Below are 23,932 nucleotides of genomic sequence, written 5' to 3'. Positions count from 1 at the left end.
ATGCTGTATTGAGAAAAGCTGTACCAGGAGACAATTGACCAAGTACACACACAGGGCCAGCTGTACAAGTGCCCCCAATTATTGTTGAAGAAACTTAAGAGCCTAGTTAAAGTGACAGTAATGCTGTGGGCTGAGTATTTCAGAGATCAAAGAGAAGAAGAGTCCCTAGTTAAAAATACTCAGCACCCAAATTTACATATTTTGCTCGAAATGAATGGGAGAAGGAGTTTTCAACCTTTTGCTTTAACATTTCAAATTCAATTCAATATTCTTGAGTTTGTGATCACAGTGGAACTAAACTTTGAAACTCTCATTGCCGCATGATGAATAAAGACATTATGGGCCTGATTTAGAGTTTGGCAGACGGGTTATTCCATCACAAACATGACTGATATTCCATCCGCCTCATTACAAGTCCTATAGGATATAATTGCATGGTAATAGAGAGGATGGGATACCCGTCACATTTGTGATGGAGTAGCCCCATGCACCAAACTTTAAATCAGGCTCCATGTTTTGTAAGTATTATCAGTATTATTATTCTAATTATGATTTCGTTTTTACAATTGTCCTGATCATAAAACACATGAGCAGCATTGCAAAATCGAAAAACATTGACACAGTGGGAGGTTTCTTTAAGCCTAACTTGACATTTGGAACAGTATTTGCCCACTGAAAACACCTGACTTGTACTTTGATCCTAGTAGAAAAAGAGTTCATTGGACAAGTTGGAGACAGAAGGAGAGTTCTGAAGGCTAAAGCAGAAAAGGGAATAGTATTACCAAATAAGGAAATAGAGGGCAGACGTTCAGTAGCTGCAAACCAAGGATTCTTACCAATTGATTGGCAAGCTGTTATGTGTATATAAACCCAAAGCAAAGAATGACACAATTGTCGTAGGGACCAGTGAATGTAGACTTGTGTTTTTGTTCAAAAGTGTATGGACTTTTGTGTTAGCTGGGCAAGACCCCATCATACCAGGTATTTATTTCATTTGTGATAAAATGGCTATTACAAGCTGCCAAAAGGTTCATGTAGTACATGTTATCCAGGAGTACTCTTTCAAAAGATTTATCATGTGGAACATTTCGAGGATGCAGTACGGGATAAGAGGTCAAACACCAGAGTCAGAGGTGCCAGTGCTTCAGAAGTAGTAGGTGATGTCTTCGGTGCCTTAATTCCATCAGTAGGTGTTATCCTGAATGATCAAAAAATAAGGACATTATTGACTATTGTAGATAAGCTCTCTACAGATACTACAGGTGCATTTTTGCTAATAGACACAGAAATAGTTGCCCTAAGGTCAATGACTTTACAAAATTGTGCCCGATAATAGTAGAGTAAAGAGTTGAGGAAATATATTTTGAACATGACACATTTGAAAAAGGACCTGAAGGAGTTGGAAGCAACAGGTGCCTGGGAAGCAATTAGTAGTGGATTTTCAGCTGTTGGAAAGTGGCTTGGAAGCTTAGGAAAAGGACTTGTTGGAACCATCTTGAGGCTTATATTGATTGTAACCCTGTGTACCCTAGTTGCAGATGGTCTATAGAAGTTGATAAAGAAGCTGAACGAAGTCAGAGCAAATAGAGGAGAAAGAAAAGTTTGAGATGGAGACTAGACGATTTATATATCACAGTGACATCAAGAAGTTAGAAGAGCCAAGAAGACTCTTTCCTGGAACGATCGCAGAAATTTTGAGCTGTCTCATTAAAAATGAGAGCTGAAGTGTTATGTGATGGCTTGATTCACCAACAGAGGGGAACTGGCATAGCAGTAATTTTAGTATAGTTCCTCATGTCACATTGATCATTTATGCATGACAATCTATGCATTATGTTAATCTAAGTACTAATAGTTTATTTGTAAAGTGGTGCACTGAAAAGCCATATTAACGTGCATTCACTCCAGGTCAGCAGTTTAATCCCATGTGTTTTTTTTACTTCATGTCTAAATAATACATTTTTTATTATGTTATATTTCATGATGAAAACTAATGGCCTGTATTAGAACAGTATTAGATTTAATGTAGAAAATGTTTTAAAAGTAACATGCAAATGTAGCGAATTTAGTACCGCCCTATAGTTACTGTACATGAAAGGGTTAACAGTCTTTCTGTTTTGAATTAATGTAATCTGAGTAAGTCGAGTAGCTTATTAATAATGAATTTATTTGTGGTTTAGAATGCTAAATGTATATTAAATGCATAAATGAATGTGCTGTTTTAATTCACTTGCTTTAGCCTAAGTAGGGCCTGCAAGGCCCTGCGTAGTGACTGTGCAGAAAATGTTTAGTCATTCTTTCTGACGTTAACTTTATTTTAAGATATCGTTCTCATGACTAAGCTAGCTTGGAAATAGATATTCTATTGTTTTATGCATAGCAGACATATGAGCTAAACCTGGAGACCCGAACATTCAGGAACTGTGGAATAAGTATATATACAAAATGTTTCAAATTCACATGGAAGAGTACAGATGGAAGACGTTCACATAAAGATCCTGAGAATTCTCACTGATGTTGCAGTCTGAGTCGTAGGACTGTTTCCCATTGGACATTTTCACCTTTTGCATCATATGGATTGATGGATGGATGAATTGTCATTCCCTATGAACTTTAATATACCTTTCTCCAGATGAATTGGCAGCACTCCCCTTGCCTTTTCCCAGAAGAGAATCCTTTCCATTCTTTACCGCTTGCTGAACACCTTGGACTCTGAGAGGTATAGCCCCCTCTCTACTCTTTGCTGCTTTGAAATGCTTTGCTGAGATGTAGAAAGATTTTTCCCTTGACCCAAATAAGAAGACTCTTGACCGAGCTTCTGAAATGTTGATGCCTCCCCTTTTTACCTACCTTTTGTCAACCTTAGTTAGTCTTATGATTTCCCAGACTTTCTTTTTCCAAAATGGTTAACCTTTTTTTATCACTTTTGCCTTTCTGCCCAGATGTGTTTGTCCCAACACATGCTAAATGGATTTGCTAATTGGTAGGGTTTCCCCTTGTATAGGTTATTAAGAATTTCTGGTTTAGAACAAGCTAAATTATTAACAAGATTAGGCCAACTGCTGTGTGTGTGTTGCTATCATTGAATGTTAAGTGTTTTTGATGTTAGTCCATCTAAACTTCTTTAGGAGGTTCGGGCAACCTATTATGGTTCTGTATCTTTATAGTCTTGTTTTGAGAATTATTTATGTAACTATAAGCATTGTAATAAAACCCCTTGAACTTTATTTAGCTTGGAGTATCATTTGTGTGGCTAAATGAGTCATACTGTAAATTTAATTGATTGTTGTAGTCTTGAAGTTTTTTATGTTTAGTCTCTTCACACCTTTACATGCTAGGTGAAAAGATTCATCAACCACGTCCTAGCATAAATCCTGAGAAGAAGATTATGCTACAGCAGCAGATTTGTCTATGTAATTATTCAATGAACACACCCAGTCGAAGAATGTGGAAGGCAGGTTTTTACCAGCATTAACATATTGTGAACAGGGGCATGGTTATCAATAGAGCAGCAGCTGCAGTAGCACTGGGCTTTTTGGTCACCAATTATGGCTGCTTTTTACTACTAAGCAACAGGTATGGGGGAATTATTCTTGCTTGCATGAAAGCAGTGGCACCCTTCCTACACCACAGATTGTAACGTGTTGTTCCAACAACTTATTCTCTGCTTTGTTTACCTTTTTCCCCATCAAGTTCACTTAAAATCCAGTTTTTAGCCAACAATACATTTCTGGGTAAAGGTCCCGAATTTTACATCAGTAAAGGCTGTCATTGTCGCATTTCACTTCTCCATTCATGGTGTCTCTCAAGAAGGCTGTGGCAGACTTGTTTTCTCTCTCTAATCCACCCAATTCTCTATAATGGCATCCTGAGTTTGAATGACCATGTATTACCTCATCTTTCTATGCTTAACCGTTCAGTGCTCATCAGAACACCACCAATACTCTCATCAATGTAAACATGTACTGTAAAAGTCTAATTAAATAATGTAAGATGAGGGGGCATGGCCTGAGCGGCCAGGAGGGTGGACTTTCCTCCTTGAGCTCCCCCACGTCCTGGAGGTGATTCTATCACCATCTTGCTGCTGGTGCTCCCTGCTTGTGCTCCTGACCCCGGGGGTGTCTTCATTCTCACACGAGAGCTGGTCGGAGCCTGTGATCGGCTTAAGTGAGCCTCATAGAAGCCCTGGCTCTCTCCAGGCCGCAGTGCCAGAGGAGGCCGCCAACATACCGGGACTGCTGTGTGGCTGGCATGCTGTGGGCCCCACTGCAGGCCTTCCACACGAAAGGGCCACCATTCCCTTTCCTCTCTGGGTGCCAGCTCAGCAGCAGCTAGTGCAGCCTGGTGCACCTAGCCTGAGGGTCCCCAACACATGCTGGACCTTTGCCGGGACTACATGACTGGCGTCGGTGATTGGACCGCTGCCACGGCTGAACTTTAGGGAGACAGCCTCGTCCGTTTGGCGCTGAGGGACCCCTGATGACTGTTTCTCTGTTCCTAGGCCCTGCAAAAGGAGGATATTAGGGCCGGAAGGCCTGCGGATGAGCAGTAGTGACCTAGGCATACGCGGGCCTGATCTTTGAACTGTGCGGGCTCCACCACCTCCCTCCTCATCCTTCTCCTGTGAGGGGCTGGAGGCCTGGGGGTTTCTATGATGCAGTTGGCCATCCGATCCCCACCATGCAGACCCAGGGGAACGTGACTGCTCACGCTGCTGGTGTGGGGTTAACCCTGTGCAAGCGGGTCAAGCAATAGGTCCTCCCCCCTTATTTCCACTCCTATCTGGAGTCTAGGATCAGGGAGGTTGGTGCCAATGTCGTGCTCTTTCGCCAGGATCTGCGTAATGTGGCAGAACACATGGAAGGCATCGAGAGGCACCTATATGATTTGGAGAACTTAGTTTTGACCCTTAAAGCTGAGGTGGCCAGATTGATTATGGCATCAGGAAATCTAGAGATCCAAGCAGAAGATGCAGAAAATAGGACCAAGAGGAGTAATCTTCGCTTTGTGGGGTTTCCCGAAGAGGCTGAAGGGTCAAACTCCATTGGCTTTTTGGCAAAGTGGATCCTGTCATGGTTGCCGATGGACAGTTATCCTTGGGCTTTGTGGTGGATCATGCCCATAGATTGCTGGCAAAGGCTCCCTCACCAAGTGCCCCCCATGTCCCAGATCACCAAAATCTTAAACTATAAAGACAGAGACCTGGTCCTCTGTTTTGCCTGTGAATTGGCCCCCATGACCTTCTAGTCAGCTTGTATTGTCTTCCCCAATTATATTCAGCTTGTACAGCTCAAGACTGCTTGGGCATGGGCCATGGAAACCTGACCGCTACCCAGCACTATGCTGCCTCGTGGGACGATCGCTCCCCGACGATACTCTGTGGGAAGAGCCCAGCACTGCAGCCGGGGTTGGTGAAACTGCCCGACAAATGTAGCAGGCGGGTAGATGAGTGCCTTGTCTTCTCTACCGCAGAGGCAGTCAGTCCATCACGGGACTCAGCCCGAGGGGCGTCAGCCATGAATTATGCCATTCCAGTTTGGAGCCAGCCTTATGCAAATCAGTCTTGACCTTGCTACACATAGGAATAGTCGAGCAGAAACTGGCAGGCTAGGTCCTCCCTGGACCTGAAACAAGCATCCTGGCACACTTTTGGGGTATCACCCGTCATCAGTCAGGCTAGCTTGAACTTGTGGCATTGGAAGCACGAGACCAATGACTGGTAATACTCATCCCACTTCGTGTGACAAATGCAAAAAGTAAAGGTGATGGACAGAATGCAAAACAAATCAAACATTCACCCCAGTCACAGATCTGGGTTTAATCCATGATCTATTTTGCTCACCATGCCATTCCAATTTGGACCCAGCCATATGTAAATCAGTCTTGAACCTACTCCCAATAGGAACAGTCCAGCCCGAACTGCCAGGCCAGGTTCTCCCTGGACCAGAAACAAGCATCAGGGACTGATTTTGGGGTATCACCCCTCATAAGCCAGTCTAACTTGAATCTGGTGGAAGAGTGAGCAAGGGATCTATGTCTAGGCATACCTTACCAACTTAGGGTGACAAATGCAAAAGGAACAGATAATGGTGGAATGGAATGCAAAAGAAATCAAACATTCACCCCTAGTCACATATCTTGGTTTAATCCCCCATTTTCTTTTGCTTTCCGTGCTATTCCAGTTTGCCCTCAGCCATATCAAAATCAGTCTTGACCCTGTCCCCCTTGGGAACAGTCCAGCCCGAACTCCCATGCCAGGTCCTCCCTGGACCAAAAACAAGCATCCTGGGACCGGTTTCGGGATATCACCCCTCATCAGCCAGGCTGGCTTGAATCTGGTGGCATAGCGAGCACAGGACCACATCTGCGCATAATCTTCCCCTTAAGGGCAACAAATGCAAAAAGAACAGATGATGGACATGGAAAGTCAACGGTCTTAATGACCACATTAAACACAGCACAGTCATGGGGTTTGTGAAATGCCATACACCTGATATTCTCCTGCTGCAGGAGAGACATATACTGGGTACACAGTGCCCCGTCTTGGCATGGTATGGTTACAATAAAGTGCCGGCTATACTAGGGGTTCCTGCGGGGTAGCTGTCCTGATTCACAAGTGCCTTCACATAGTGGTTACCATGAGCATATCAGACCCTTAGGTTAGGTATGTCCCGGTGGAGAGGTCGAATAATGGTCAGGCATACCATTTGCTGAGTGTCTATGTCCCTCCTCCTGTCCCTGGGCCAACACTCGATGCAATATAAAAGTTATTGATGGGCACCCCATGAGAGATTACCATTGTAGGAGGAGACTTTAATATGTTGATGTTCCCTGCCATTGACACCTCAAAGGTTTGGGCCAGATCCCCACCTTTGACTTTTTGCTTGGCAGATTGGGTATCAGGCCTTGGCTTATTTGATGTTTGGTACAATTGGCATCCCACTACCTGGGCATATACTCACACCTCTGCTGCCCACAAAACACCTCTCGCATAAACTATTTCTTTATGCCAGCCACGGATATGCTTCTTACTGCTGATGCAAAGATCTTACTCAGGGGTATGTACAACCATGCCCCCATAGCCATCCAATTGGGCCATGGGGTCCAGAGGGTTTGCCCGATTTGGTGCCTTAATGCTTGTCACCTGATGAATGTGGCCGTGGTTGAGCACCAGACGTAGGAACTAGAGGCTTTCCTCCAACTTAATGTTAGCTCGGTGGATCCTCCAGAGATGCTCTGGGGTTTGGTAAGGCGTATATGAGGGGTATAGCCCAAGACCAACAGAGGCAGTCACAGATTGAGGGGCTTCAACTCTGCGCTGCACAGTTAGAGGAATCTTCAGCGACTGTGGCTATTGAGCCCCGTCAGCTAGCCCTGGATAGACTCTCCATTCACCATTTTCACCATGATGAGGCGCAACAGTGCTGGATTGGCTCACAAAGCCGTTTTATGACTGGGGTGACAAATCCAGAAAGCCATTATGCTGGCTGGCTGGCTTCTCGAGGGTTAGCCGATAGAGTAATCCCTATCATTCAAGTACACGAACAGGGCTTGCTTACGCAGACCTGCACACTACTAGTGAGTTGTATGCTCACCATCTATGACTCCAGCGCAAGTATGCCTCCCCCCAAATGCTGACCTTCCACTATGCTCACTTGCGGCAGACAATGTGGTGGCTATAGAAGAGCCCTTCACCCTTGCTGAGGTTGATTCTGCCCTCAAAGATATCAATTCGAATAAGATGCTGGGGCCTGGCGGCTTCTCTGCGGAATACTACAAGAAGCTTTGGACAGCACTCCAGACCCTTTTACTGGCCATGTATACTGAAGCCATACACAATGGCCGGTTTCCATCAGACCTATCGAGGCCACTATTGTGGTCCTTCATAAGGCTGGGTGCCCTCCGGAATCCTGCGTCATACTGACTAATCTTACTTATTGACTCTGAACCTAAGGTCTTTGCCAAGGTCATGGCAAACTGCCTTCTTCATGTGGTCCCCACGCTGGTCCACTTGGGCCATTTCAGGTTTAATCTACACTGAGGGATCATCATTGCATTCGGAGGGTGAAGGCAGCAGTGGCATACTGTCACCTATAACTTGTTTCTAATTCCTTTCCCCTTCTCGATTTCGAGAAAGCTTTTGATTATACTGACTGGGACATCTTCTGGGGCCTATTGACTTACATAGGCGTTGGACCCTGTTTTTTTGGCTTTGTTCATACATTGTATATTGGTGCCATGGCGAAGATTTTAGTAAACCGGGCCCTCTCCTGAGTGTTCCTGATTCTTTGGAGTATCAGACAAGGTTTTCCCCTGTCTCCCCTTCTGTTCACCCTTGCCATAAACCCCTGATGATGTGGGTCCATTGTGATGCTCAGATATCAGGCTTCTGGTGGGGCAGGGATGTGGAGGAGGACTGCATTGCGCTGTATGCTGGCAACGTGGTTCTTTTCCTCCACGACCCTGCAGTATCTGAGCCCCTAGCTTTGGACATGCTCGCTCTCTACTTCTGGGCATCTGGTGTGCAAATGAACCACTCCAAATCCCTACTATTTCTGTTAACGGGCCCCTTGCAGGATCATGATTGGCTGACACCGGACCAGAATACCTCAACACACAACTCTCCTTCTACACCCTGACCCGACCGCTCCGCCGACCTTGCCCTCGCAACCGTCCCACTCATCCGCAGAACTACAACCAGCAGCAGATAATTCTCGCACCTTGCCGCCAAGACGTGGAACACTCTTCCCACCCACCTGCGTCAGACCAAGGACTTCCTTACCTTCATGAGACTTCTCAAGGATTGGCTGTTCGAGCATTAGCAGCACCCCACGCCCCCCCAGCGCCTTCAGACCCTCACGGGTGAATAGCGCGCTTTACAAATTCCTTGATTGATTGATTGATTTGTGCTGGACTTCTCCCATGAGGAGCAGGGTCAAGACTGATTTCATAGGGCTGGGTGAAAAACTGAGGTGACATGGTGAACAATGGGTTGGAGTGCTACCCTGCACTATTTCCAGTGGTTAGGCTTATTGCAAGCAGCCTCCCATCACTTTTTATGTGTTTCAATCATGGTACAAAGGCATTGCACAGTAGAACAGTATGGCCTTCATTATGATACCTCAACAATCCTGTAAGTGGAAACATTTTTGATGAATTGAAATGAGAAATGTGGTAAATTGCATCATTAGTTTTCTGCATGCATACATTTTGCCAATGCAAACTTGGTGAAAGGTGTCTGAGAAATATTCTGGAAAATATGAGGAAATCGATGAGAGAGGACCAATTTCTGTAGCAGTATGTTAGTCTTCAAGGTATAACGCATAATTGTGCAGTGATACTGAAAGTCGAAAAACCATACTGATCAGTATAATTAATTCTAGGTGAGGTATCGATCACCATATCTCGATTACTGAGGACCAAGTAATAAGGGTCTAATAGCGTCAGCCAAGTTAATAAAACATGAATATGCTTTCAGATTAAATGAATTCTAAGCACTAAATCTGAGAATATACAATTTGATTATGCAGAATAATACTTTCAAAGCATTAGTTTCAAATGGATATACATGAAATGTTTCTTAAATGTTAAATGCGAGGGTGCACTCCACTCATATGCTTTGCAGTGCAGTATTTAGATAAAAACACTCAATCATTTTATACAGAATGTGACCAACAAATTGTGACCACCAGAAATTGACCACCCTTCGCATTCTTATTTCAGAGACAAAGTGGCAAAGCCAAGCTACGCTCCTTCAACCCTCCCTCTGATGACTTTTAGAGTCATCACAAATTCATTTTCATTCTTGAATGAGGCTCTCTAAAACCTAGTTGTTTTGAACAACTTTTGCCTGGATTTCTTCATATGCTTCATATCATTGTGATATCTACACTTACTATCTTCCAATCCAATCTCTGATTTCCCAGTTGGGACTCGTACTTTTTCTTTAATAGTGTAGCGTGGTTCGGAACTACAAGTGTAGTACACTTGCAGTCCTTCCTCGATTTCTTTATTCTTCCGGACTCTCCGAGTCCCTCTTCTGTTTTGCTTAATAGACGCGCTGAGTTTAGCAGCGTCTATTTAATTGCTCGGAGAGCACCCGACCCGGTTGCTCCCGGGCGGCTGTCTCTGAGGGTAGGTCCGAACACAGGACCATTGACGGAATTAGTAAGTACTCGTCCCTGACGTTCAAGTTAGAACGTCGGGACCTCTCTACTATTCGGCTTTTTCCTTTGACTCACAACACCAATTTGGCGGCACGATTAACGCATCGATACCAGTTACCGCTTTAGCCACGAGCTATCAGCCCACCGATTTTTATACATTTAACCATGACCAATTAGATGTACAGTTATGTGCAGTTCCGCTTATAATTTGTGGGGTCATTTTGAACTTGACATATTGTGCCTGAATATGCTTGACATTTACAGCATTTTGATTACATGTTTGGGTGCACACCTTTAGAAACATTTTTCTTATCACCTACGATGTCTTGTGCAGTACCATTTAGGAATTTTTTTAACTCCAGACATTATATCATATTTACTTGGGTGCACTTCTGGCAAATTATTACGCTAATCACCATTGATGTTTTTTGGACGGCACTATTTAATGATCTTAATAATCCTAGATATTTTACAATATTTATTAGGTATTTCCTAACTGTTGGATAGTTATCTGCTATCCATTTTTTCACTTGTACCACAGAGTTATTTCCTCTTTTTATTTCTTCATCTTTATTTACAACTAGTGTCATCATGAGTCCTAGAGACGCCTTACCTATGGAACCTGTTCTCGAGTAGGGGGTGGTAAGCATTTTCCCTATGTGACGTCCCATTCATTGTTACTGACCAGAGTTTGGTTGTGCTATTTCTCCTCAGAACTTTTGAGATATATTTTAATAGCGATATGTGTTTCACATTCTTTTGGCATTCTTCGCTTTTGTCTTTCAGGGTACCTGTATTACCAGTCAACTTAAGTAAGTGACCGGTGTCTATATATTTCTAAAGAGGTTTGTTTACCTAGTTATGTAGGTCCTGATGAAGCGTCAGTGGATCTGTATGGACCAATAGACACGAAACATGTCGACCATAACAAAGAGGTGCCTTGTAATTTTTAGGACTCTCTAAGTACATTTACTTTTGAAAGGTATATGAGCATAATCCTCTATCTGACTTTCAACATTGTTTTTAACCTTGGTCTTCATCCTTGTTACATTTGACTGATTAAATGATGAAGTTAATGGATGAATAACCAATTTTAAACCTTTTTTCATCTTTCCTGTTTTGAGTGGTGACCTAAGGCACCTTCATTCTGCACTATTGAATTTTCTAGTCACTATCTCAAAATTCGGCTGAGAGCCCCCACTTCGGGCTGCCCACTAGGCATTGCAGCGCCGGCCTAGTGAGGAGCTATTCCCGATGATGATGCTAGTCATCCAGAGTGATGCTTGAGGGCTCTTGCTCCTGAGATTACAGGTCTCCCCTGTTTTTGTCTTCCTTCTCTCTATTTTTGGAACAGTGTACCTTTATATAGTTATACAATTTGATTATGCAGAATAATACTTTCAAAGCATTAGTTTCAAATGGATATACATGAAATGTTTCTTAAATGTTAAATGCGAGGGTGCACTCCACTCATATGCTTTGCAGTGCAGTATTTAGATAAAAACACTCAATCATTTTATACAGAATGTGACCAACAAATTGTGACCACCAGAAATTGACCACCCTTCGCATTCTTATTTCAGAGACAAAGTGGCAAAGCCAAGCTACGCTCCTTCAACCCTCCCTCTGATGACTTTTAGAGTCATCACAAATTCATTTTCATTCTTGAATGAGGCTCTCTAAAACCTAGTTGTTTTGAACAACTTTTGCCTGGATTTCTTCATATGCTTCATATCATTGTGATATCTACACTTACTATCTTCCAATCCAATCTCTGATTTCTTTCAGCCTTGTTGAACTTTTGTTCACCAGAAAATTCACTATCCTACAAACAAAATCTATGGTTACAATCAAAAGAATCAACAATGGTTTTAAAACAAACCTTAATATTCCACTTCCCATGTTACCAAATCATCTGCCTATAGCTAAAAACACAATCGCTTCCCATGCCCCTGTTGCTTCCAATTCTTTCAAACCTCTTGTCAGCCCTGAAAATTTCAGAATATATTTTTGCAAATCCTTACTTTTATCTAGGATAAAAGTTCAGCATCGTTGAAACCTAAGCATCTGACAGACTTTGCCATCCTTTGCAAGCAACATGTCTAATGCAAGTCGATACTGCAAAACCATTGATCTGATCGCTATCATTTCACTACTAACAACCGATATTGCTCCAGCAGTACTAGTGACTAGTTTGTCCACTATAGTAGACAATCTTCTGATTTTCAGATCGTTAAAAATCACTTCCACAGATGGAATCATAGCACCAAAAATGTCTCCCACTACTTCTTCACTCACACCTCGCCTAGGTCTACACCCTCGTGTCCAAAGAGGATTGTCAAAGTGCTCAACATGATACATCTTAGGGAGAACAATTCCCAAATAACACAGACCATACCATCCTTTCGGCAGTCTAAAATATGCCCACTTTCCACAAATAAAATAAACCCCAGGAATCACTGCATCTTCTTCATCCAAATGCAACTTGAAATTCCCCCGAAATTCAAAAGTGTGCTCACATTCACTCTTTCCCACAAACACATTATCAGTGGTGGACCATTCCATCCAGATGCACAATCTCCCTTTATGTTCCCAATCTAAAACTAAAGTAGCTATGTTTCCAACTAACTGGTGTTCTATTTCTTCTTTTTTCAGAAAAGTTCATCTGACTGTGATCCAGCTTCGAAATCTCTCCTCCTGTCTTCAACTAAATTTAAGAACTTCATTTCTACATCTGATAAAAGACAAGTTAAGTTGTGTCTATGTGCATATACAGTATCTAAGGTGGAAATAGGTTTGAAATATCTTGCGATTATTTTTATTTCCAAAGGGGCTGGTCATCTACTCAAATGTTCAACTATAAGAATTTCTGAAAGAACCATGCCGTAGTTGAAAAAATAATACTGATAATGTCCTGTCCCATAAAATAACCTCAACAACAAACTACATGAAATCCCATAAGTCACATGGATGTGATAATAAGTAATACCTTCTGAAATTAATGCAGGCAAATGAGTACCTACATAGCAGTCCCTTGCCTTCATGGTCTTTACATATTCATATAACAAGCAGAAATATACATTTGCATCTAAGTGTAATGCTTTCTCATTTAACATATTACTGTTCCTAGAACTAATAGTTCTGGAAGGAATATCAGAAGAAGCCCCTCTCTCTCTAGAGGATTAGTAAGGGAAAACACTCCTACTAGTAATATTATTAATATTATGAGTAAAACAAGCAATAATGCACCTATTATGTATTTATGCCTATTTCTTTGATTTGACTCCACTAGGTCTTTAGAATCAGACCTATTATCAGGCAAAGTATAGCACCAGTAAATGTTTCTTTGTTGATTATACCAATGCAATTAGGAAATAAAGCTCAAATGTTCAAAGTTATTTCACCAATAATGCATATAAATCTTCGTAAGACTTCCTTACCCTACTCCGTGTTGTTCTAAATGGCAGCCCCCTTTTTTCTACTGGGGCCTAGGTGTTTTTCTAAATTCTCAATCTCGAGCAATAGAAATGTCTCTAATATGTGCATAAACTATGTTTCCAGATGACAATGAAAGCTCTAAATTCAGTTCAATCACATTGTCCAGTTCACTGAGGCTCAGTTGGACCAGATGCCAACATTTCCAGAAATCTTGGTCTGCGTCATTTGCAAAGTAGGTCCCTACAGCTCAATACTCTTGTTCTTCTTGACTTTGTCTTCGCTTTTGCTCAGATCAGAATTCTATGTTCCCCAACAATTGTTCGTGGCACACGCCCTTCAGGCAGGTTCACTCTTTCACTCTCCTGTCATCTAGAACAACGTTCTCCAGCCTCATCTCACTTTCCGCTAGCACTCGTCCTTCTCCGGGGTCTGATTCTGAGTCTGACTCCTCCACCTCAGGACAAACGTCAATGGTTTCTGTTTCAGAGTCAGACATGCTTTACTGTAGATCTTCTTCTCCTTGATTGAGTGCTGTTTCAAGCTAAGTTTGGTCCCTGACAGTTTGGCTCACGCACTACTGGCTCTTCCAGGACAGGTGCTGTCACATCAAGGAGACACTCCACCCTGGGAGAGTGGGAAGCATGGATCCAATTGGGGAGACCTCTGCACTTGACAGCAGTCGTTGTCACCAAGATCACCTAATAAGGCCCACGGCAACAAGGTTCCAGACATGTCTTCTTCATGTGTTTCTTCACCAGGACCCAATTGCTGGGACTGCGGTCCTGACACTGTTCTTGTTGTGGGGAGGCTGTGACTGTTCAAACCTGATGAGACACAAAACGCACCACATCAGCTAGTCCTTTGCAATAGTCTAGGACCATGTCATCAGTTATATTCATAAGTGCATTCATAGGAATCGCTGGCAGTCTCATTGCCCTCCCCATCAGGATTTCCTGGGAGGACAGTCCAATCTTTCGTTCAGGTACATTGTGAAGACTCATAAACACAAGGGGCAAAGCACCAGGTCATTTCAGAGATGTTGAAGCACACATCTTTGCATATCCCGATTTCGGCGTGCCCTTCACTTGTTCAAGTCTCAGGACTATAGCTGCAGTGCAATCTCTGATCCATCTGTAATGCTGCGCACAACCACATTGCTGAAATGAGTTCCTCAATCTGATTCCAAAGAGGTTGGGGAGCCAAATCTCGGGATAAGTTCTCTCAATAACAATTTTGCTACAATGAGATTATCATTTTGCTTCTTGGGTACGCTTCAACCCAATGGGAAAATATGCATACAATGACCAAAACATACAGGCATCTCAATGAAATCCATCTGAATTCTCTGAAAATATCCTTCTGATCTCCCTCTGTGGCTCAATGTAACTGCAGTCCTCTTCCCAACATTGGTCTGTTGACACACAACACACCTGTGACACAGCACTTCAGCCATCACTCTGAATTTAGGATTGAACCAAGTTTGTCTGAAGAACTTTAGTATAGCATCCCTACCAATGTGAGCAGGGCCATGAAAATGCTGAGCCACAGGGGGTAACAAATTACTTGGCAATACTGGTCTTCCATCAACTGAAACCCAAATGTCATCATCTCTTTTGACACAACCTGCTTTAACCCAACTTTGCTGTTCTTTCTCAGACACCTCTTCTTGCAACCTTTACACCTCATCCCAGATGTCAGCTGTTCTCAACAAGAGGTTAAGGTTAGTATCAACCTGTCCCTCATTGGTAAATTCCCTGTTAAATGTACTGACATTGTGTGCGCAGTACTTTGCAATCTCGTTGGCGTCCCTATTGCCCAAGGTCACATGGTCATCTCCAGAGTGGTGTACACGACACTTGACCACTGCAACTTGCTCAGGCAATTGTAGTGCATCAAGGAGATTCTTCACTTGTTCTCTGTTCTGGATTGGAGATCCAGAAGACTTCATAAATCCTCGCTGGGACCACAGTTGCCCAAAGTTATGAACGTCACAAAATCCGTACTGACTATCAGAAAAGATCAGAGACATAACATGCTCTTCTAAGACCAATCAATTCAATTACTTGGGCAGAAAATATTCCTTGAGGCCAAGAAGCTTCAACAACTCTAAACAGAGTATGGACAACATAGACTACTCTCAGACTCCTTCCACTGTCTCTCAAACATTAACCATCAACATAAAGGACATAATCAGATTGAGGCAATGGTTCGTCACATATGCCTGGACTGGGTTTGGTACATAGTTCAGTGACATCAAGACAATTGTGATCTCCCTCACAGTCTTCAACTGATCCGTGATCTACTATTGGCAATAGGGTACCAGGATTCAAAATTCCATATTGTTTGACTGTTACATTTTCTGCGCCCAGAATCACCTGCTCGTACTTTGTGAGTCTACTGCTGGTAAGATATTACGTGTGTGTCCTTGTCACTAAAAGTTCTACTGTATGAGGCATGTACACAAATAATGGATGACCCATAACAATATGTTCACACCTCTCAAATGCAGTACTAACTGCAGCTACTGCTTTAAGGCAGCCAGGGAAAGCAGACGCAACAGGATCCAACATAGCAGAAAAATATGCCAATGGTATCTTGGCATTTCCATGCGTTTGTGTCAGCAATGAGAGAGCGCAGCCCTCCCTCTTACTGCAGAAAGGTACAAAAGATTTATTATAATCAGGCATTCCCATGGCCGGGGCATGACAGAGACATTCTCTCAGCTCAAGTAATGTCACTTATTGTACTGTGGTACTGGATCAGGCACATCCTTGTGCGTCAGCCACTGTAAATGCTTGGCCACTAGGGAAAATTGGGTATCCACTGTCTGCAGTAACCCACCATTCCCAAGAACATCCTGACTTCTCTCTGTGGAGCTTGTGAAGCAATTTTCAGTATAGCTGAAATCCTCTCTTGCAACACCCTGTCACTCCTTTCGGAATTTCATGTCCAAAGTATTGAACCTGTTTTTGACAATACAGCAATTTTCCAGGGGCCATATGTCCATTCTCAGCCAGGTGGGTCAACAATGCAACAGTATCCTGTTTGGATGCTTCTTGAGTTTTCAATGCCACCATAAGGTTGTTAATGTACTGAATAAGTTGCAAGGTATAATCAGAGATTTCAGATTTTTCTTTAGAATCTGATGAAAGATCGGTGGAGACTCAGTATAGCCTTATGGGACACAACTCCACAATAAGGCGCTGTTTCTGAGCTGGAACGCCAAAAGGAAATGAGTGTCCTCATGCAACGGTATTGGAAAGACGGTCTGGCACAGGTCAATGACAGTGAACCACTCAGCCTCACATGGAAATTGAAACAATATCACTGCTGGATTCGGTATGGCAGGGTAACAGGAAACAATAATATTGATGAATTTTCTCAAATCTTGTACAATCCTGTTCTTTTCATTTGGTTTCTGAAGACCCATGATGGGAGAGTTAGAAGGACTTCCTGATATTTCCTTCAGAATTCCCTGCTGAATCATTGACACGATTACAGGTGTTATTCCAGCAATCGTCTCAGGGGTCAAGTTATACTGTGGAGTTTTTTGGAACTCAAAATTTGGTTTAACAGTGATTCGGACAGGTTCTACACCTTCTATTTATTCAATTTATTTTCCTGAAAAATCCCACACTTTATGCTTAACATTTTCCCTCAAATCCAAGGGCAACTCATCAACTGTTAACATGGTCAATAATGTCCAATGTGCTTCATTTTTCATCAACTTAAAGCCAGCATCTTTCTCTTGAGTATGTACCTATATTCCTGCTGGGGTACAGTAGATGACACAATTTAATTTTGTCAATAAATCTCTTCCCGGGAGGTTTACTGAACTGCGATCACATATGAATTTTTGTTTATTTTCAAAAGATCCGATTTCGGCTAGAACTGGGGCAGTTTCCTGTACTGTCATTTGTTTATATTCTACACCAACAACTTGAAGTGTGTTTCCCGAGAGGGGTAGGTTTGGGAGTTCTACTGTTCTCAGAGTAGGATGAGTAGTAACAGTGTCAACCAAAAATGAAACGGGGTGGCCATCCACTTTACTATCTACGAATGGTCCACTCAGGTCTACCTCTAAGGCTGCGCCAAGTACCCAGTCTTCCTCCCCTCTCAGGCACCATAAGGCTGACTGATCAGAGCCATTTCCTTCACCTGCATCAAACAAAGGATATTGTTGAAACACATTTCCATTCTGTGTTCCATTTGCATTCATCCTCAGACTTTGATTTGGATGTTGGCGAATGCCAGTAGCATTTTGCTGTAGCATCAGAGGTTGAGGGGCTTGCATTGTCGGGGCTTGGGGCACATTGAAATTTTGACTCTTGGGCCTTTGGACTACTTGCATCTGGTTAAAATTATTATTCTGGGAGGGTACAACCCCTGCATTTTGAGCTTCATTAGCACGATTTAAATAACATTCCCGCTTCCACAGTCCCAGTTTATTGCAGACATGACAAGGAGCTGCCCTTTTTAAACAATTTACATCCATTCCTGTACTAGCGTCTATTGGGACACCTTGACCTCTACCTTGTTTTGGATTCTGTGGCTGTTGATATACACCTTGTGTTGCACCTGCATTACTTACAATTACGGGTATCTGGCTAGTTCTCTGAGCTGCTTCCATTTGAGCAAGCATCAACTTTTCCTTCATTTCATTTCTATTTTGTTGTGGCATTTATTTGGCATTACGCTAAATCTCGTAAATAGACTTGTTCTGCCAACAGATCAAATGCTGCTGAATCATCAAACTAATCTATGGCCTTAATTCCATCACAAAACTTGACACAAAATGCCCCATATCTGTTGACTCCAAAGTCTTCATATCACTATATTGATTGAATGCCTGCAGCAATCTCTCATAATAGGCATGTATTGACTCCTTTGGTTCTTGTGTCTTCCTGTCAATGTGGACCCAATCAACATTCCTCTTTCAGGAATTTTTAAACCTCCTGATATTTCTTCATAACCAACAGTGATGGATCCTTAGCTACTGTGTTTCTAGGTTGTTCCATTTCAGGCCAGTGAGCAGATATCTTACATTCCATTCAGATATCACTCTGAACAACAATGTCAAACAACGTGTTCAAACCAGCCCACAACCCCTGCAAGATTTTCACAAACCTTTCAACCTGTTTGTACCATTCAACTGGCTTCTCTCGCAATTTTGGGAAATCATTGGTAAACGATGCAAGATCACTCCTGCTTTATGGCACATGAACATAAGCACCACCAGGCACTTCTCTGAAACTGAACACATCAAAATTTCCCTTTGATCCAACTGGAGGCGGTTCACCTGAAGGTTTCTTCAGATCTTTCTTTTTCGCCCATTTGGTTTCCCACTTATCCAATTCATTCCATTTCCTAATGTTATAATTCAGTTCCTTAATCTGGGTTTTTCAATCCTCGTGTTCTTATTTCAGAAATATCTTTGTCACTATAACACACCTGATAGCTGCACTGCAAGTTTTTTGTGTTGTTTAGGTCCACCTCATATCTTTGTGCCAATTCTGCCAACTTATCATGAGCTTGGCCCACTCATTTAGTGATGTCCCTACACATGTAAGCAAGCTCATCTTCTTGATATGTGTCTAGCCTTTCAATACCAAAATCTCTAACAATCATCGCGGCCAGCTCTGCCATTAATTTTGTCACATCTAAAGTCCTCTCTCTTGAGGGTGATGGAAGCATTCACTCACTCACCTTGGTATTCATACTCTCCTTAGATGGGGTATTTCCATTAAAGAATTGTACCCAATCATCTATCTCCTTGGCACTAATAGTTTGTGTAACCACAGGAATTTTTGGGGTGGAATCATTTCCTTGGACACTATACATCAGATTCAAAGGAGGTTACCATACGGGAGTACTAGGGGTAGACATCTTTTGATAAGAACCTATTGAAGCACATCCTAACATGTTCATCGTTGTATCTGCACTTGCCCCACACAGAGTGCTTATGTAAGTTGGAATTAAAGGAACAAAGTCCCTGGCACTCAAAACACAGATCTCCGCTATGTCTTTCAACATTACCAGGTACATTCAGATTATACGGATTTCTCTGAGGACCTTCTATCTTGTACATAGGAACTACTGGACCAATAGTAACTGGAACTGTAAGAGCATCCACACTACTCACTGTAGGATCAATGGTAGCACATTCTCTTTGTCCTCCACTCTGAAACTCATAAGGCACACTGGTGGAAGGAACTCCTACCAGACTAGGGGTCATTTTGGTTGGGGCAGTCACAATAGCAACTGAACCACTACCACCAACATTCTGATTCTCACTTCCATCCCTATTTTCATTATATGGGGGTGAACGTTTAGAAAGTAACATGCCCAGAAAGCTATCTCCAGAATCCCCATCACTATCCATACTAATGTCATCAGGCTCCCTTGGTTTCTCCTCCTTCTGTTTTAGCGTTGTTTTCCTTTCCCCTTCTCCCTCAGTCGTATCCATAATCAGAGCCAGGTACAGCTTGACTCCCTCTATCATGTCTATGCTCCACCTTTTCTGCTCATATCCCATAAAGCATCTGCATAACTTTGCAGAGCTTTTCTTACCTTGCCTCGGTTTTTCTCTCTTTCTTTTGCCTGAGCAGCATGTTCCCAAACATTAAGGCCCTCATTACAACCCTGGCGGTCGGTGATAAAGTGGCGTTAATACCGCTAACAGGCTGGTGGTAATAAATGCAAGATTATGACCACGGCAGACACATGTCATACAGACAGCCACTTTAACACACCGACCGCCAGGGCGGAATCAACAGGCACCACGGCGGTGACCGCCTACAGCTGGGCCTCCACCTTCTTCCATGCCCAGAAGGTCTTCCCACTGTTAACAACAGGGGGTGCTCCGCCTGCCATAGACCCCCAGGGTCCGCACGTCCTTGGCGATGGCACGCCATATACCCTTTTTCTGATGGGCGCTGACCTGCAGGAAATACACATAGAAAAAGGTATCAGTCACACCGTCTGGTCTGTTACACTCATGTCCCACCATAGCCCTCACATCCCCTTACTCACAGAGATGGCCAAACATGCATGCAGCACGCTGCCCAGGACCCTTCCACCACCGTCCCCAACACGAGTCCATCACACAGAGCACTCCATGCATTAATGCCCAATGCATCAGGCTCACAGTGTACTCACCTGTTGGTCTGGAGGCCCATACAGCATTCGGTACTGGGGTAGAAACCCATCCACCAGTTGCTCCAACTCCACAGCGGTGAAGGCAGGGGCCCTTTCCCCAGTGATAATACCGCTAACAGGCCGGTGGTAATAAATGCAAGATTATGACCACGGCAGACACATGTCATACAGACAGCCACTTTAACACACCGACTGCCAGGGCGGAATCAACAGGCACCACGGCGGTAACCGCCTACAGCCAGGCAGAAGACAATGTTCCGCCCACTGTATTAAGACACACCAGTCTGCCACCTTTTCTGGGGAGGTACCAACGACATCAAAAGCCTGGCGGAAACACTGCACAGAAGGGAAACGACTCACCTCTGGAGACTCAAGGAAGAACCACGCCGCCATGGAGCCCGCGTTGCATGTGTTCCCCATGCTCTTCTACGTGCTGCTCCACTACGAACACCTACACTGCAAGTGCTGCTGTGACCAGTTCAAGACACAGGTCACAGCAGCACTTGCAGTGTAGGTCCTCTCCTGTTGAAGGTTAGGTAGCAAGTGAGTGAACAGATAGAAAATGGCAGTCACGTCCGCGGCGGTGCGTACCATCACCGCCAGCGTACATCACCATTGGCCACTGCAACCCATAGGGGCCAATGTTAACCAATGAGTAGTTGCACGCGGTACTCGACCGCCTCCTGCAACGGCGCACAACGTCAACGGAATTACCTCATGTCCACATGTCCCTCCATACAGGACAGGCAGATGCCATTTCAGGGGGGGCAGGCAATGGCATCTAACTGCGTCACAGTACACATATTTACCATTTGAGCCTATACAACAATATACTGTTACAGTCACAACATGCAATGCAGTGTAGTGTTTGGAAATATGGAATACTGACCAGCTGCTCACCGTTTTGCCCCCTAGATTGCAACCGCTGCGGATGAATAGGAGATGGAGACATCCCCACGTGTACAGACGCCTGGTGGACTTGGCAACTATGGAGGACAGGCACATCATCCTCACCTATAGGCTTGACAGGGCCACAATCACAAAGCTGTGTGCCCAATTGGAGCCTGACCTGATATATGCTATCCGTCAGCCCACCAGGATCCACCCCTCTTGTGCAAGTACTATCTGTGCTCCATTTCTTGGCAACTGGCTCCTTCCAAGTGACAGTGGGCTTGGCAGTTGGAATGTCACAGCCAATGTTCTCAATAGTGCTGACCAGAGTGTTGTCTGCCCTGATAAAACACATGCACAGCTACATCGTATTCCCCCAGGTGGAGGATTTGGCCACAGTGAAAGCTGACTTTATGCAATGGGACATATCCCCAACATTGTTGGGGTTATTGATGGTACACATATTGCATTTGTCCCCCGCCCGGAGAAATGAACAGGTGTTCAGAAATCAAAAGAGCTTTCACTCCATGAATGTGCAGATAGTGTGCCTGGCGGACCAGTACACCTCCCATGTCAATGCAAAGTATCCTGGGTCTGTGCATGATGCCTTTATCCTGAGGAATAGCAGCATCCCATATGTGATGGCTCAGCTCCAGAGGCACCGGGTGTAGCTAGTAGGTGAGCCCTGGTTCCCTCCCAGTAGGTGCTAGTGTATGGGTATGGTGTGGGCCCTAAAGGTTAGTGTGTGTCCCTCGATATTTGCAGGTGATTCTTGTTACCCCAATCTCTCATGGCTACTGACCGCTGTGAGGAATCCCAGGACAAGGGAAGAGGAACGTTACAATGAGGCACATGGGCGGACAAGAAGGAATTTTGAGATGACCCTTGGCCTCCTGAAGGCCAGGTTTCGTTGCCTCCATCTAACTGGTGGATCCCTGTAGTGCTCGCCCAAGAAGGTGTGCCAGATCATCGTGGCATGCTGTATGTTGCACAACCCTGCCTTACGTCGCCAGGTGCCTTTTCTACAGGAGGATGAGGCTGGAGATGGCTGTGTGGCAGCAGTGGACCTTGTGGACAGTGAAGATGAGGAGGCAGAGGATGAGGAGGAGGACTTCCAGTGACACACAGGTAAGACACTGTAACTTCAGTTTTGTGTTTGACATTGTACATGGCAGGCTGATTATCCCACTTCTATGGCCAGTTACTGTGCCCTTTGGCATCTCAATTTTCAGATATCTGTGCCCCAATCTGGCTCCTGGTGTGTTGACTGCAGCCAACTACAGGTCATTCCTATGTATACATTACTGTATAGTTGTATTACAGTGTTTAAAGCTTGTTAAACAAATACATGGTTCAATCATTTGCCAGACTCAATACTTGTATTTTTCTAGTGGTGTTTATTTAAGTGCCAATAAGTAGAGGGGGATGTGCAATGGGCTGGGGTGATGGTGGAGGAAAGTCCAGGATAGAGTCCAGTCTACAGTATTTGTATCACAGGTGCATTGACCAAGGGGGCATAGGAAGGGGAGCAATGGCAGTTCAAGGTGGACAGGGTGACAGAGTGGGACAGAAGGGTGATAATCGGGAGTGTCCTATTTCTTGGCGGGGGTCTTGGCAATAGTCTCTGGCTTCTGCCTGGTTCGCAGGGACCGTTTGCGGGGTGGTTCTCCTTCTGCAGGGGAGAGGTGCTGGTGGCCTGTTGGCCCTGTGGCGGGGCCTCTTCTCCACTAGCGGCAGCGGAGGTGGAGGGCTGTTCATCGGTGTGGCTAGTGGTAGGTGCCCGGTGGTGTGCCACTGCCTCCTTCATGGTGTTGGACATGTCTGCCAGCACCCCTGCAATGGTGACCAGGGTGGTGTTGATGTCCTTCAAGTCCTCCCTGATCCCCAGGTACTGTCCCTCCTGCAGCTGCTGGGTCTCCTGCAACATGTCCAGTATCTGGCCCATCGTCACCTGGGAATGGTGGTATGCTCCCAGGATCCCTGCAAGTGCCTCCTGGAGAGTCGGTTCCCTGGGCCTGTCCTCCCCCTGTCGCACAGCAGTCCTCCCAGCTTCCCTGTTGTCCTGTGTCTCTGTCCCCTGAACCATGTGCCCACTGCCACTAACTACAGGTCCATGATTTCCCTGCGTTTGTGGGATGTCCTGGGGTCCCTGTAATGGTGGACACACTGCTGATTGACATGTCTGGGAACAGAGATATGGGCCAGCTGGGTGGGTGCTGTGCTGGTGTTTCCTGAGGGGGGAGGCTCTGTGGTGGTAGGGGACTGTGCCTGGGTAAACG

The 23,932-nt window shown here is 44.3% G+C and overlaps 1 long non-coding RNA gene across 1 annotated transcript in view; it reads right to left on the bottom strand.

Annotated features, from left to right (window-relative positions):
- Nucleotides 1-966: 966 nt before the first annotated feature.
- Nucleotides 967-23,932, bottom strand: part of LOC138282745 (uncharacterized) — a 112,970-nt gene continuing 90,004 nt past the window's right edge. Inside the window, exon 3 of the long non-coding RNA XR_011200998.1 lies at nt 967-1,198. This is a non-coding gene — a long non-coding RNA (uncharacterized lncRNA). The remainder of the gene's footprint in view (nt 1,199-23,932) is intronic.

Source organism: Pleurodeles waltl, chromosome 2_2 (assembly GCF_031143425.1).
Source record: "Pleurodeles waltl isolate 20211129_DDA chromosome 2_2, aPleWal1.hap1.20221129, whole genome shotgun sequence".
In the NCBI taxonomy this organism is placed as follows: domain Eukaryota; kingdom Metazoa; phylum Chordata; class Amphibia; order Caudata; family Salamandridae; genus Pleurodeles; species Pleurodeles waltl.
Note: the sequence above shows the minus strand (reverse complement) of the source record. Positions and strands in the feature narration are given on the sequence as shown.